The following is a 15278-nucleotide window of genomic DNA, read 5'->3' as shown; positions in this document are numbered from 1 at the left end:
CGGAGAGTCCTAGCGGCGTCCGTCCTGGATAACGGAATGGATATGGTTTCCGCTTTTTGGTGTGCCAACCGGGCGGCAGTGTCCGCACTTTCGTTTCCGACAATGCCGCAATGACTGGGAAGCCACTGAAAGTCAATGTCATGACCCGCTTGGGTGGCACGGTCGTACAGTAGTCTTACCTCGGCCAGCAGCTGTTCATGAGGTCCATAGCACAGGGCTGACTGCAGCGATTGAAGCGCGGGCTTTTAGTCGCAGAAGAACGCCCATCTCCGGCATGAAGTTTGATGAATGGTGTGAAGGGCACAACGGATGGAGGTAAGTTCTGCAGCCGTGGAAGTGGTAAGATGGGCTATTTTGAATTCTTTAGACATGGGCATTCTTGTATAACAACGGCGCCGAAGATTTTTTAAATGGCGATTCAGCTTAGATGTTAGTTCAGTTGTACGCGTAACAGACATTTTTGGAGCCAAGCACCTTGCAGCAACTTCGCGGGGACACGTGACAAATGGTTTCCCACCGGTTATGGACATATCGGTCAGTGATATAAAACAGTGATAGAAAATCTGCAGAACACACCAAACCCCTTTGCATGGCATTCATAGACTAGGAGAAAGCGTTTGACTCAGTACGAACCGCAGCCGTGCTAAAAGCATCAAAAGACCATGGAATAGAAGAGACCTATATGACTTCTATACGACATATATAAGGGATGTACGGGCAAGATAACACTCCATAAGCAAAGCGATAAATTCCCAATCCAAAAGTGAGTAATACAGGGAGACACTATTTCGCCAAAACTGTTCACAGCATGTCTGGAGGGGATGTTCAGAGAGCCTGACTGGGACAACACAGGATTAAGGATAAACGGAGAATACTTGAGTCATTTGAGGTTTGCAGACGACATAGTATTGCTAAGTGAGACTGCAGAACACCTGCAAAGAATGCTTGAGGAACTGCAGTCAATAAGTATGGCCGTGGGACTAAAAATAAATATGAAAAAAAACTAAAATACTGAGGAATAAGCGCGTGTAAGCGCCCTTTTCATCTTGGAGACGAATCCCTACAATAAGTACAAGAATATAGTTACCTCGGACAGATGGTTAGTTCTGACCCCAACCCTGAGAGATAAATCCGGCGTAGAATAGGTATGGGCTGGGCATCACACGGCAAGCACACTCAACTAATGAAAAGTAAGCTACCTCTCTCACTAAAAATAAAAATCTAGAACCAGTGCCTACTGCCGAGCTGCGGAGCTGAAGCTTGGCAACTTACTAAATAACTAGCAAGCAAATTTATATCCGCCCCACGGGCCATGGAACGAATAATGTTAGGAGTAACACCCAGGGTCAGAAAACGAGCTTCATGGATCAGGAAACAAGCTCGAGTAGATGATACCATAACCTGTAACAGATAATAATAGGAGTAACACTTTGGGACAGGAAGCGAGCGTCCTGGATCAGGAAACAAAGTAGATGATATCGTAGTTCATGTAAAGAAAAAGGAATGTACTTGGGCTGGTCATGTAGTGAGACGAACCGACAACCGGCGGACAATTAGGGTAACCCAGTGGATACCAATATATGGGTCCAGAAGAAGTGGAAGGCCAATACCACGGTGGAGGGATGAAATACGGAAGTTAGGTGGCCAACGGTGGACTCTTGCGGCGCAGGAGAGAAGCTGTTGGAAGTCAATAAGAGCTCCCTTGGTCCAGTGTAGGCTGATGATGCTGATGGTTACGAACATATTCCTTACAACAGAGGACATTTATAGCGCAGGTTTGAGGTTTGCTTATGCTGGAAAGCTGTCATCGCCAAAAATTTTCGCCTGAAAAAGTATTTTCAAGCATTACGGTGTTTCCGTACCGCGAACATGCCCGGCGTTTTAATTCGAAATTTCGGATGTTTAACGCGCCGAAGCCACACTTGGGCGGCAACGAGGGGCGCCATAGTGGAGAGTTCCAGATTAATTTTGACAACCTGGGAATCTTTGACGTGCGTTGAAATCTTGGCACACGGGCGCTTTCGCTTTCCGCCTCCATTAGAAAAGCGGTCGCCGCGGACGGGAGTCGAACCCGCGTCCTCGGGCTCGGCGTCACAACGCCTTGGCCACTGAGCCACCGTGGCGGGTCACACATTACAATGCATTTTATTTCCCACGCACTGACACTCGAGGACGTTGGCGGTAGCGCCGTTGTCTTAACATTTACCTTCCCATCCAATTCCTTCCATCCATTAAACCTTGGACGATTACAGCTGTAGTTTTGACAGCGAAGCTGTTTAACGAATCGCAGTTTTTCGTGTCCGCAGTTAAAGATACCACAAAAAAATGCCAAGTGCGCGCGCGCGTGAGCCCGAGGCTCGCGGCGACCTCCCGGCAGTTAACAAAACCAAGAAAATGCCTAGCGATCATGTGCGCGTGCCTCGCGACGACCGCCCAGCGTCCCCTGCGCACGTTTGTCAAGCCAAGCATGCCCACTTGGCCAAGATTAGCCAAAAAAAATCTCCAGCGTTCGCCGTAATTGTGGCAGCACTTGCTCGGAACGAGAAATACACGTTATAGAGTACGCCCCTCCAAGGTAATCTCCAACGGTTATCACTTCGAAAAAAAAAATTGAAGATGCTGACACTTCCCAGTCAAAAAGCAACAGATTCTACGACAGAATTATCCTGTAAGGGAATGGGACATTCTCTCGTTTGTACAACAGAAATCTCTGTCGTGCGACAGACATTTTGTAGTTACACAACAGAGATTCCTGTCGTACAACAGACCATCCTGTAGTCCCAACAGAGATCCCTGCTCTACGACAGTAGATCCTGTTGTACAACAGAAATTTCTGTTGTGCGGCAGAATTTCTTGTTGTGTTTTTTGACTGGGTTATGGCTACAATGATGGAACGATGGACCGTCGTTGCGGCGGCGAAGAAGCAAATGGGTTTCAATCGTGGACCTAAACCTTTGTGATGGTCATGAAGATTGCGTACAGCTTCGCTACCTTCAAGTCTTACGCGTTAGGGTGAGCCACTCTCTGGCCTTTATACACCAGCCAATCCCCCTTGTCTTTTTCTGATCATACTTTTGTTCTTGCTGACTGATTTTAGTGCTTACGGTTTCACCTCCCATATGTAACTACTGTTTTGGCGCTCTTTGCCAAAGTTGGCCTTGCGCCATTAACATCCAACCACCATCACCAAGCTAGTGTGAGCTTCCTTCATTTTGTCGGTTGTGGACGGCGGACAGACCTGCGGGGTCGCATTAGCAGCCGGTCGATGGCGTACGCGCACAAAGAAGATGGGCGGAGGGCGAAAGGGTCACGGCTCTCCGGTGATGGTTTTAAATCGAAGCTTAATATGGTTAGGAGAAGTCGGGCCTATGCACGCAGAAAACTGTTCCCTCGTAACCCGATAAGCATGCATAAAAGCCACGTTGTAAAGCAGTTACGAGTAAGGGGAGAGAGTGCGGATGGGTTTATCTCCCTGGTAGCAGAGTAGGCCCGTAGCGAGTTATTGCACGAAACCCAGATAAGCGATAGCGGCGGGCAGGGGCGGCTGGTGTTCGAGTGGAACAGTGTCGACAAGGCAGTGGGAAACATCGGCCTTCGAAATGGAAAGGTCACGCGTCATACGTACTTACGATGAGCAAGCAAGCAAATACCGCAACACCCAACGTGTAATCAAAAAGACTTTAATGAACCATCTAAGGAGTTTGATTGATTGATTGATTGATTGATTGATTGATTGATTGATTGATTGATTGATTGATTGATTGAGGGGTTTAACGCGCTGACGCAACGTAGGCGATGAGGCGCGCCGTAGTGGAGGGCTCCGGATTAATTTTGACCACCTGGGGATCTTTAACATGCGCCGAAATCTCGTACACACGGTTGTTTTTGCTTTTCGCCTCCATCAGAAAAGCGGCCGCCGCGGCCGTAAATCGAACCCGCGACCTCGCGCTCAGCAGCGCAACGCCTTAGCCACTGAGCCACCGCGGTGGGTAACCATCTAAGGAGTAACACACGTGCAAGCACCGGCCACACGTTACGGCTTCGCTGGTTAGCCATCTATACGGAGTTCATGCGCGCATTTTTGTTTCTTGTGCTTTGTTGAGATAATCATTGGTGTTGTCTGAGCGCTGTCCATACGCAAAGTGTGTTTGATGGAGGGGGTGTATTACTTTTCTATAAAATCAGCTCTAAGTTCCCCATCATCCCCTCTACTCTGTTGTTGTGTCTGCGTCTTTTTTAGCTGGCTTTTTTTCTTGGAACCACGCCTCCCTGAGACACTTTTCTGATCAGAACCGGCAAGGCCACTTAATGTGCCTATCATCAAATGTCATCTACAGGAAATCATTTTTCTGTGGCAAGTGATAAGCTAACTGTGCGATGTGACTGAATAAAAACAAAAATTAAAAATTCCCATGGTTCGCTAGAGCACGTTTACTGCATCTTGAAGTTCGCATTCTTTTTTTATTTATTTTAAATCGATTTGTTGTTGCTGTGTTTTCACTTGATTCTCTCATTACCGTCTAAGATTTGTACTGGGGTGACTTGGGTCGGCTGCAACATTCCGACGAAACAGCGAAGCCGAAGACAGACAAAAAATTCCCCGCATTTCCCCGAGGGGAAGAATGTGAAAGTGCGAATGCACGAGTTGAGTTTGCGCGGTTCGGTAATGTTCGCGAAAGAGAGATCACACACACACACACAACTACAAAGAAAGAAAGATGCATTTATTCACAGACACCTATTTGTGTTGTCGTTGTACTTGATTGCTAGAGCGGATCTCAGCTTTGAAATTTCGTGTCAGTACTCCTTTAAGCGGGCGCATTAGCCCTTCTCACGCCCGATTCCTGGCCAATCCCCCACGTGGGTATGTGCCATGTCAGCGGCCAGGCAGCGCGCGCCCATCTCCCCCCGTTGCCAAGGAAGGCGAGGAGATTCCTGGCCAATCCCCCACGTGGGTATGCTATGCGGACATCGCCGGTGGACGAAGGTTCAGGGTCGCTTAAGAAGTGCATTCGCACTTAAAATGTGCATGATGAAACAAAGCCCGAAGCAAACGACGAAAACGGAGAGGAACAAGAAGGACGGGACGGTTCGCCGTTTTAGTAGTTTCTTATGCGCCTTGTTTCATCGGGCATCTTTACCAACTCGCCCAACTTTCCTGGTTACTTTACGAATATACGAATTGACAACTGAATGCATTTATTGCACCTTGTGATATTATGTCCGTTTGAAGCGGTGTGATCGCATTTTCATATGTATGTTGCCTGGTGTTGCCTCTATATTAATTGCCTTCTATTTACTGACCTGTCCTGACCTATCATGTAAACACTTTTTGCACTTGGTTTTATTACGCTGTTATCTAGCTGTGTTACTGCTTGATTTGCAGTTTTGTACTTACTTACTGTACTTGTACTTACTGACCTGTCCTATCATGCAAAGACTTTTTGTACTTGGTTTTACTGCGCTGTTATCTTGTCCAATTCATTTTTTGAATAACTGCTTGATTTGCAGTCTTGTACTTACTTGTATTAACTTAATGTACTTGTACTTACTGGCATGTCCGAACCTTTCATGTGAAGACTTTTTGGACGTGGTTTTATTATGCTGCTATCTTGCCCAATTCATTTTTTGTATGACTGCTTGATTTGCAGTCTTGTACTTACTTGTACTTACTGATCTGTCCTGACCCATCATCTGAAGACTTTTGGGACTTGGTTTTATTATGCTGCTATCATGCCCAATACATTTTTTGTATGACTGCTGGATTTACAATCTGTGCTTACGGTACTTGGCACTTACTGACCTGTCCTGACCTATCATATAAACACTTTTTGGACTTGGTTTTACTAAGCTGTTATCTTGCCCAATTCACTTTTATTTGTACCCGCCGCAGTGGCTCAAGGGCTAAGGCGTTCTGCTGCTGAGCACGAGGTAGCGGGTTTGATTCCCGGCCGCGGCGGCCGCTTTTACGATGGAGGCGAACAGCAAAAACGCCCGTGTGTTCGAGATTTCGGCGCACATTAAAGCTCCCCAGGTGGTCAAAATCAATCCGAAGCCCTCCACTACGGCGCGCCTCATCTCCTGCGCTGCGTTGGCGCGTTAAATCCTACAATCGATCAAAACAATTCATTTTTCGTATCACTGCTTGATTTGCACAGCACTTGTTCAAGATTTTAAAGCTCCCTCCCAACTGTAATCCCTTGGAGTATATGTAAATAAACAGATAAACAGTCAACACCCCAGTGGATTACTGAGGAGTCGACAGAGCCGAAGTGTGTGCGGAAAGCGGGAGAAAAGTAACAACACTGCAACCTAATCAATTCTGAGCCTCCCTGATGTCGAAATGGAAGCACATCTCCAATTACTTTGCGCGTTCGGAGTTCCACCTTGCTCCGACACGTGAGCGATCCAGGCCGAAGCACAGAGTGACGTCATAGTTTTGACGTCAAAGGAGCTGTTTAGCTTTGCTACGGTCACGTGGGGATTTTCGGTGCAGGTTATTCAATGCTCATCATGCTAATCTTTTTTCCTTGATCCCACCCTCGACAGTATGGAGCGATTACGAGGGTGCGCTCCGTCCGATTACCGAGTCGTAAAAGTTTCGCCTGGAGGCAGTAATGACTTTCTCGCCAGACGATGCCAGAAACGACAGCATGACGTCATGGTAAATATTGTCGTCTGTTCCTTTCGCCTTCTTAATTTCCCTATTTATTTTTCATGCGAGTTCTTTTAAGAGCTGGCTGCGACGGCTTCTTGTTTAAGTTAAGGAAAAGTGTGGATTAGAAAGGAACGCGAAACAGCTTTTTCTGCCCGGTTTCCTGACTTCTTCTGACGCCTCGACGATGCCAAAGCCGCGAGCCCAAAAATGAGTTCCTCGAGGCGACAGAGCGTCGCGCCTCGCTTGACGTCATCGCATTTCGTGACGTCACGGCTGGAGAGAAAGGGAGGCGCGCTTGCGGGAAACGACGGCTTCTAACCCTGGGATTTCGCTTTGCTTGCCGGGGCGCAACAGCCTGTCATATCGAACGTTTGCAGTTTGGGTCGTTTATTTTTTCCCGCTTCCAGGGAAAGACATTTCCAATATCCCCTTAGGCTAGTTAAAAGAGGGAAATGAGTGCGGGCATCAGTATGCAAGAAAAAACTGCCCTTGTAAATAAGAAGACAGCATTTGGAGTACGTCGTTATGTACGCGGCGCATAACAACGTTGACTGAGCCCTTCGCATACATGAACGCTGACAATGCGCTTGGAAATATGCTCGGACACAAATTGGGACAATTGTTTTTTAGATAATACACTCCCTACTGACTTGGACCCGAAGGCCTTCGGGTGCTGAACAAAACGTCACTGGTATGGTACGGGTGTTACTATTTAAGGTGTAAGCAAAATAACTCCACTACGTGCGCAAAGTTTTGGTGTGCTTTATTAAGCAACAATGAAAGCCCGTTAGACCTTTTGCAGGTTCTGCACATGCGATAAAAGTACTTCGACCACGCAGGATCGCGAAAATATTGCCGCGAACCTTGCATTTGATTTGTTTACTTGTACGTTTGCTTTTACCGCCGGGCTGTGTTATCTGTGTCCCGAATGAAGCACATGTTCCATTCTTTCTTTCTTTCTTTTCTTCTTTCTTTCTTTCTTTCTTTCTTTCTTATACCACATGGATTATCTCGTTTGGTAGGGAGAATGTTTCGCCCTAACGCCACTAGCCTAGACTAGTCTTTTATCTACAGTGTTCTCGATGTAATTCGACGGTTCGAGAAACACCAGCGCTGAAAGATCAATTCCCGCAAAGAAGATGCCGCCGCGGCATTCCTTTTTTCCCCGACACTCGCATGCGCACGTCACTTTGTTGACTGCTGGTTCGCCGCCTGTGTCTCTCTTGAGTTGTTAGGGAAGCACGAGTTCGCTCCAATAAACTTGTTTTTCCTTCAAGCCAACTGCGTCATCTTTGGTTTCGTGACAATATAAACTTGAAAGTGCCAAAATTTGCACGCATTTGTTGGTGACGCATAAATAGGACGTCAGAAATGGTTGTAGCAATTTTGAGAGATTGTATAATCATTGTATTCAAATCTATCCTGTGACTTACATATACATTTCTCGGACGTTTGTAGAGCCACACAATATTTGTTCTATATTATAGTACTCACTTATGCAAATATTTTTTCTGAAGAGACGCTACAACTTTGTGTGCGCGTGGTTGTCCGGAATGGTGTCACCCGTCTTTCCAAATCATTGCCCATTCTTGTTTTAAAAATATCATGTTTATAGTGGCATTATTTACAGCATTTTGCAGTTTTTTAAAACTAGATTTTGTGAGACGGCAAGCACATTTCTAAGCCGGCTTTCCGGGAGGACACTGCGAAACGACAAAAGGCAAATGAAGACCGCACGTGCCGCAGTATTGGATTCGGAAGGCCAGGTTTGTTGACGCATCGCACTGCAACCCATGACGTATGTATAACTACCCCGCCACCAGCATGGAGCACAAAATCAAATTTTAACACGAACGCGTTTTATTCCCGAATACACGAAGATTTCGCTGACGTCATATCCGTCACGAAAGTGACGCCAGTACAACGAAGCCAGGGACCTGTAAAGTGTGCACCCCTGCACACAGGGTCTTCCTGCGGGAAAGCAAGCTTTAGTACTAAAGAGTACGTTATACTTAGGGTTGTTCGTTTTCGAGTTTTATATTTTAACACGGAAGTATTTTGTGCCGCGATACCCAAAGATTTCACAAACGTAATATCCGTCAGAAATGACGCCAGTACACCCTTCGCCGAAGCGACCCGCCAGCAGGAAGTCGCTCGCCAAGCACACCCACAAGACCGCCGCTGACCCGAAAATCACGCTCAGCTGCAGATTTCGCTGCACATTTCACTTTCGTGATTTACTCATTTCTACGACAGAAGAATCAACCACAGTTTGTTGCAAAAATATGTGTACATAAGCACTCGAATCTATCTTTTAAATCTTTTAAGCACCTTAGGACCTCGCAATGTCCATCCGTTGGCGTCCGTGCGAACATCAGTATAAACCGAATATGTGCATGTCGAACCGCCTAAAAGGGTGCAAAACGCCGCAAAAAAACAAAAACCATAACTACCAACGCTAATTCGCGGAAAAAAAGGTTAGAGAGAGAGACGCACAGCACCGTGTAAATCGAAACATCTGTGAACAAACGCTTCACAAAAGGTTAACGATAACAAAATGAAAGGATCACAAAAGGTTAGAGAGAGAGAGAGAGAGAGAGAGAGAGAGAGAGAGAGAGAGGTTGAACAGTTTCGCGTGGCTCCTAGAGAGCCGTGCTGCGCATGCCCGAGGAGCATTGGATTGGATTGAACTGGATTGGATTAAATTAAATTGTATCGGATTGCATTGGCTTTGTATATACTGTACACACGCGTTGTCACTCATTTACATGCGCGAGCGGGCAATGCCACGGGTGATTTACGTTAAGAACGATCCTCAGTGCTTCGCCCACTCGTCATGGCTTTTAAAGGCGAAAGCTTTTCTAGTGGGCGTCTTGTCAAAAAACATGCATTTCCCCATGACCGAAAAAAGGCCTTCATATTTTGATATAAGACGGCTTAAATTGTTCCTGAAGATATTCCTTCGCAGCAGTGCATCCGTGTTTAGAGTTGATGCCTACTTTCAGGGTATCGGTGTAGGCTTGGTCTGTTCTGCAGTGAAACATGACCATCTGAGGAGGTAGTATTACAGACAACGGCTCTTGCGGTATCAAAAGTATCCCGAAACCAATTTACATGACAATTGCCCACCAAGACGACTCTGCGTGCGTGAAACCGGGATTTCATCGTGTTTAGACGGTCAGTAGAAAATCACCGAAAAGGAACGGTTCTAAATAAGACAGTACAGGGGGGATTAAAAGAAATGCGAACAACGGAGCCCACAGCCTCCGACGCATGCCGCACCGTCTGGCTGCAAAGACAGTAGACTGCGCGCATGCGCACTCCTTCGAGAGCGTTTGTGAGTGTGGCCTACATTATTTGAAAATGCTTGATCCAGAGACGATGCCGGTCGTTTATTTTGAGACGGCTTTTCACGCTGCGTCGCCACTAAGCAGGATGATCGTTGAAGAGTATCACGCTAGCTGCAATCAGTCTGCTGCGCGCTTGGATGCCGAATGTAGCAGATAACAGGGTGCTCAGTGGCGACAGAGCATAACAAGACGCTTTCAAATAAATGACCGGCGTCGCTTCTTTATCCAGCATTTCCCTTAACAGTAGGCCACTCTCTCAAACGCTCTGAAATAACTACGCATGCGCGCAGTTTACTGACAGTGCAGCTAGATGGTGCGGCATGCGGTGGAGGCTGTGTGCTGCGTTGTTCGTATTTCTTTTAATCCCCCCTGTACATGCACCCATCATGGAAGACGTACAATAATACACCTTTATCTCAAAAATCGCATCGGTATACTCGTACATCTAGATCGTTCGTAGATGCGTTTACTTAGTGCGTGAAAAATCGTCGCTTTCGCGCTTCCATCAACTTTGCTTAGGAAGGAATGGTTGATTTTTGTTAATTTTTTTGTTTGGCGCACGCGCCATTGTAGTATCCTGCAATGCATGTCTGTTAACAATAAGTTCATATCCAGCGTTCGCCAAGTGTATTCGTACCCTGCGTCCCGCCTTTCAGCGCTAACAGCACGTCTTCAGTGCCGTTACATGTACGCGTTGTGCAACCAATGTAGTTCGTCGATAAAAAACCGCCCCTTTCGTTTGAACCCGTGATGCTTAAAGAGGGGAGTAGTAGCTTATATTCAAATCACATCCACGTTGAAATGGCAACTTCACCGAAACATTTCCTTCAGTGAATCGGCCCGCAGTGCTTAGAATGACTAAAACGCGGTAGTCATAAACTTTCGGCCACATACGAAGGTCTGTTTACGGGTCAGGCAGTTTCTTTATGGCACCAAACAAGCCGCAGTCGGTTATGTAGACACACTTTCGCAAACATGCACGATTACTCACGAGTTTGCGCGGGGGGGTCCCTCCTACGTCGACCGTCGCACAAGCAACCTCATTTCTGCAGCACGACTCGGCGGCGGCCACCGGGTGTTTCCCGAAGCATCACAAGACACGAAGCGGCCCCTGAGCAGGCTTGCTGACCGCGGATCACTTTCCAACAACTCTCCGTCGGCGCCGACGAAGCCGCGGCCGCCGGAACACGCGGTCGGGTCAGTTGGGAGAGGGGAAAGGTTGTTCCTGCTCGTTATTGGTTAGTTTCCTTTGCCGCTTTCTCGCTGCGAGGGGTGAGGGTGTAAAAATGGAGCCGCCGGCGCCATTTCGGGGCCTGCGATTCATTCGATATCGGCCTATCGAGTGGCTCCGTGGCCTGTTCGCCTTCCTTCCTTCGGGCCGCTTTGCACAACACGAAGTCTGTGTCAGCGTGGCGACTGGTACTGACTGCGTCCAAGACATGTATCGCGGGTTGCTCTTAGCTGCGATGGTGGCACGTGTGTCAGATCATAAGCCCTAGATCTAATCGCTTTCTAAACATTCTGTCGCCTACTAAGTGACGTTTTCTTTTGTTTGTTTGTTTGTTTTTCCTCGGGGTGGCCCGTGTTGGGCGTTGACAAACTAACACTTCGAAAACGGAGAATATACAGTTAAACCTGGATATACCGAAGTTGATGACAAATCGCAATTTTTCGTTGCATGCAGGTTTCAAGTTAAGGCTCGCGTGAATGAAACAGAGACGAGAGCAAACTGCTAGACATCAGTGATGCTGAACTCACCCTTAAAGGAGTTATTTCACGGCGAAAAACTGCGGGATTTGTGCCTGCTGCTTTCCCACGAGGTTAGTGACTTAAGTAACTTAAGTACCCCTTAACGTAACTTAAGTACCCCTTTTGCCTTCTGACACTTTTCGTTGCCTTACCCGTTTCAAAGACCAAACTTTTGCTGAAAGGGCGCCTCTAGCGAATTTGATGCTATTTGCGGCACTCAAATAGGGGAGAGGGTGCTAATGGGGTACTGTACCTGGCGGCGCCGTTCTTCTTTCTCGACGGCGGAGACAGCAGTTAAAATTGCGAGCTTGTCTTTAAAAAGGCAAAACATCTCGTTTTCCGGCCGCAGAACTCATCGCCGCCAAACCGACACCACAGATGGCAGTGGAGACGCGCGAATACACGCCGGCGCAGGCAGGCCGAGAACCTTACCGACACCGCACTCGCACTGAAAACGCGCGGTATAGTGTACGGTGCGGGCAAAGTTCGCTAAACTAGTGCGTTTCTCCAGCCGACTTTTTTCAGAAAAAGTGCAAAAAAACAATAGCTCATCAGCGTATCGAATTCGTTACATAAATGTTAACCGCCGCAACGCTTTCGCTACATAGAGGTCGCCCACCCGTGGGTTTGAATGGGGCTGACAAGTGGGAATTGAAAAACTTCGTTAAATCCAGGAATTCGCTACATGAATGTTTGTTACGTCCAGGTTTAACGTTACAAACCAGTTTGTACCCTTCGGAGACCAAACGAGGCCGTGAAATCACGAATGACGAGCAACGCGGGAGACCATGTTGCTCAGGTACGACGACGCCGTGGCCAAAAACTTGCCGCCATTCAGGGCGTAGGACTAGTCCTTACGAACAACTAGACAGAAATAAAATTATCTCCCTCCTCCCTCACTTTTTTTCTCTCTCTCTCTTTCTTTCTTCCGAAATAATGTGACAAAGGACGCTCCCAAAAGATTTTCCAGTCAAAAGTTTTCGGGCAATAGATATCTCCCCCAAAACACACGTTAAGTGTATTCTGGGGGAAAATACGCCTTAACTAAACGAATTTCTTCCGCGAACGTTGCTGCAAAGCGTCCAGGGGAATTTTCCTTGCTGACTGCACAACCTAATTTCTTTTTGATGTTGTCATGAACACTGATGATAAGCAATTTAGGAATTTGTAATTCAAACCCCGCAGAAAACGATGGCATCATCTCGAACGATCGTTTAACCTGGTCCTCAAGTATCGAGCAGCCTCACAGTCCTTTTATGTTTGTTTCTTCTTTTAACGTACAAGGAATTGGAGTACTGTTGCTACTTTTTTTTTTGCAAAGTGAAAAATCAGACATTGCGCTCATACCCGGCTAAACAGTGGCAATTAGTAAATGCAAGATCATGAGCTGCAATGATAATAACGAAAGAAACTTTATCAAACCCCTGCCCGGTCTGCATAAATAGAAAAAAAATGGCGCACCTGCCACTATAGAGGCGCAAAGCTGGAGGAACAGCAGAGCTTGCGGCCCCTCTTCCTTCATCGGAGCCCCTGCTGTTGCCTCTCAGATGAATTTCCGAACTTGCCGCTGAAAGTTATCGAGGACTGCCAGGCCCGGGTAGTTTTGTCCGCAGGCTTTCACATATGTGAATCTCACAAAGTGTACCGCGTCAGCACGCGATAGTATACCGGCGGCAACCGTCTTCGCGAACTGTGCGTCTGTAGCGCGAGCTTTTTTTTGTACTGCCCACTTCAAGCGCGAACGCGCGTGAACTGATGAAGAGAAGAGCACCGGAGAGATGAGGCCACGAACGCTGGCCATAGTGTTCTCGAAGGTCGAGTTGAACGATGCCTGCAGGCGCTCGTCACGAAGCGCACGCTCATGTGCGCTCGGTATTTTCTCTTGGTATATTTTTAGGCGAACGCAGACGCACCAAGCTTAAGCTTAAAGAAGCCATGAAGACAAAATACAAGTTGAGTTTATTAGAAAGACTGCTTAGTCCCGATAACAATGATACCAATATCATAGCAATCTTCGAACAAATAACGGAGATATTAAAGAAAACGTCTGAAGCAGTCGCGACCCCCTAGCCAATTTCCCGCAACTTTTCTATGACGTCACGGAACCTTGTTTGTGCGATTGGCGGCCGCCTAACTGACCTGTCGCGACGACACATGACTGGACGTCTGTAATGGGGCTTCTAGTTCCATTTGACCACCTCACTTGAATGCTAACGTGCAGTTAACGCACTGAAAATTATGTTTTATTGTTGGCCCGTATGACGTCATTCTTGCTCATAACACGTCACTGTGGCGCAAAATTTGAAAGTTTTTAAATAGTTCTTGCTTTTTTTCGTTAAAAAAACATCTTTTGTGGCTGTAATGGAGCTGAGTGAGATACTGAATCCTAGTTCTTTCAAATTACACGAAGTTGTACTTTCTCTTCATGGCTCCTTTAAATAGCTCTGCTGTTGAAACATATTTAACTAACGAAACTAAACAAACCAAAGGCGTTTTTTAGAGACCCTTAGTTGACATTGCATAGAGCAAGGTGTTTGCAATGAATTACATACCTCGCGCGAAATATGAATCATGAGATTGAACGCAGGCTTTACCCACGGAGTGCAAGAGCCTCGCTTCAGACTCCGCTATTATTCACTTCCTCGTACGCATAACAGCACACCAGTTCCCCCTGGTCGTGTTTCATAAATATTTCAACGCGTATTTACAAACGTATCGTTATAGTTCTGTGCTGGCGCCTACCTTTGCGCAGCCTAGCGACTAATCGGACTTATTTCGAGATTTCAGTTAACGCGCAGCAAAATCTTCTGAAGAAAAGTTTTTAAAACGCGAAATGTTTGGCAAGACGGTGATCTCGTTTGAACAGCAGCCCGAATTACCGACACAAGGATTATAGAGAGGACAAGCGAAGCGGTACCTTGCAACTGATTATTTCCTCCGCGGAGGCGCATATTAGGCGTTTTCTTTTCTTTTTTTTTCGAATTGAGCCAGATCCAGAAACCGAAGCTGGGCCGGATAAAACTGCACTGACAAGAAAACCTCGGCAACTTTCCCCTAAAGAAAGGGTGGCTAGAAAATAGTTGATTATAACGCCCTGAAAAGGTGTACGCAGATTGTAGTGCGTATCGAAAATGAACCTGATCCTGCGGTTTCACTGATCAAAATGATTGATTGATTGATTGATTGATTGATTGATTGATTGATTGATTGATTGATTGATAGATAGATAGATAGATAGATAGATAGATAGATAGATAGATAGATAGATAGATAGATAGATAGATAGATAGATAGATAGATAGATAGATAGATAGATTGATTGATTGATTGATTGATTGATTGATTGATTGATTGATTGATTGATTGATTGATTGATTGATTGATTGATTGATTGATTGTAGGGTTTAACGCGCCGACGCAACGCAGGCGATGAGGCGCGCCGTAGTGGAGGGCTCCGGATTAATTTTGACCACCTGGGGATCTTTAACGTGCGCCGAAATCTCGTACACACGGGCGTTTTT

The 15278-nt window shown here is 46.6% G+C and overlaps 1 protein-coding gene across 2 annotated transcripts in view; it reads right to left on the bottom strand.

Moving 5' to 3' along the window:
* LOC144142835 (ras guanyl-releasing protein 3-like) overlaps positions 1–11185 on the bottom strand; it is a 108766-nt gene extending 97581 nt beyond the window's left edge. Inside the window, exon 1 of one of the 2 annotated variants that reach the window (XM_077674622.1) lies at positions 11000–11185. The gene's annotated coding sequence lies outside the window, so the exon portion shown is untranslated. The remainder of the gene's footprint in view (positions 1–10999) is intronic. The other variant, XM_077674618.1, reaches the window with a different exon arrangement.
* Positions 11186–15278: the final 4093 nt, after the last annotated feature.

This window comes from Haemaphysalis longicornis, unplaced genomic scaffold, assembly GCF_048455015.1.
Source record: "Haemaphysalis longicornis isolate Haplotype H1 unplaced genomic scaffold, Haemaphysalis longicornis Haplotype H1 scaffold_6, whole genome shotgun sequence".
In the NCBI taxonomy this organism is placed as follows: domain Eukaryota; kingdom Metazoa; phylum Arthropoda; class Arachnida; order Ixodida; family Ixodidae; genus Haemaphysalis; species Haemaphysalis longicornis.
The sequence above is the reverse complement of the archived record's forward strand: the minus strand, read 5'-3'. Positions and strand labels throughout refer to the sequence as shown.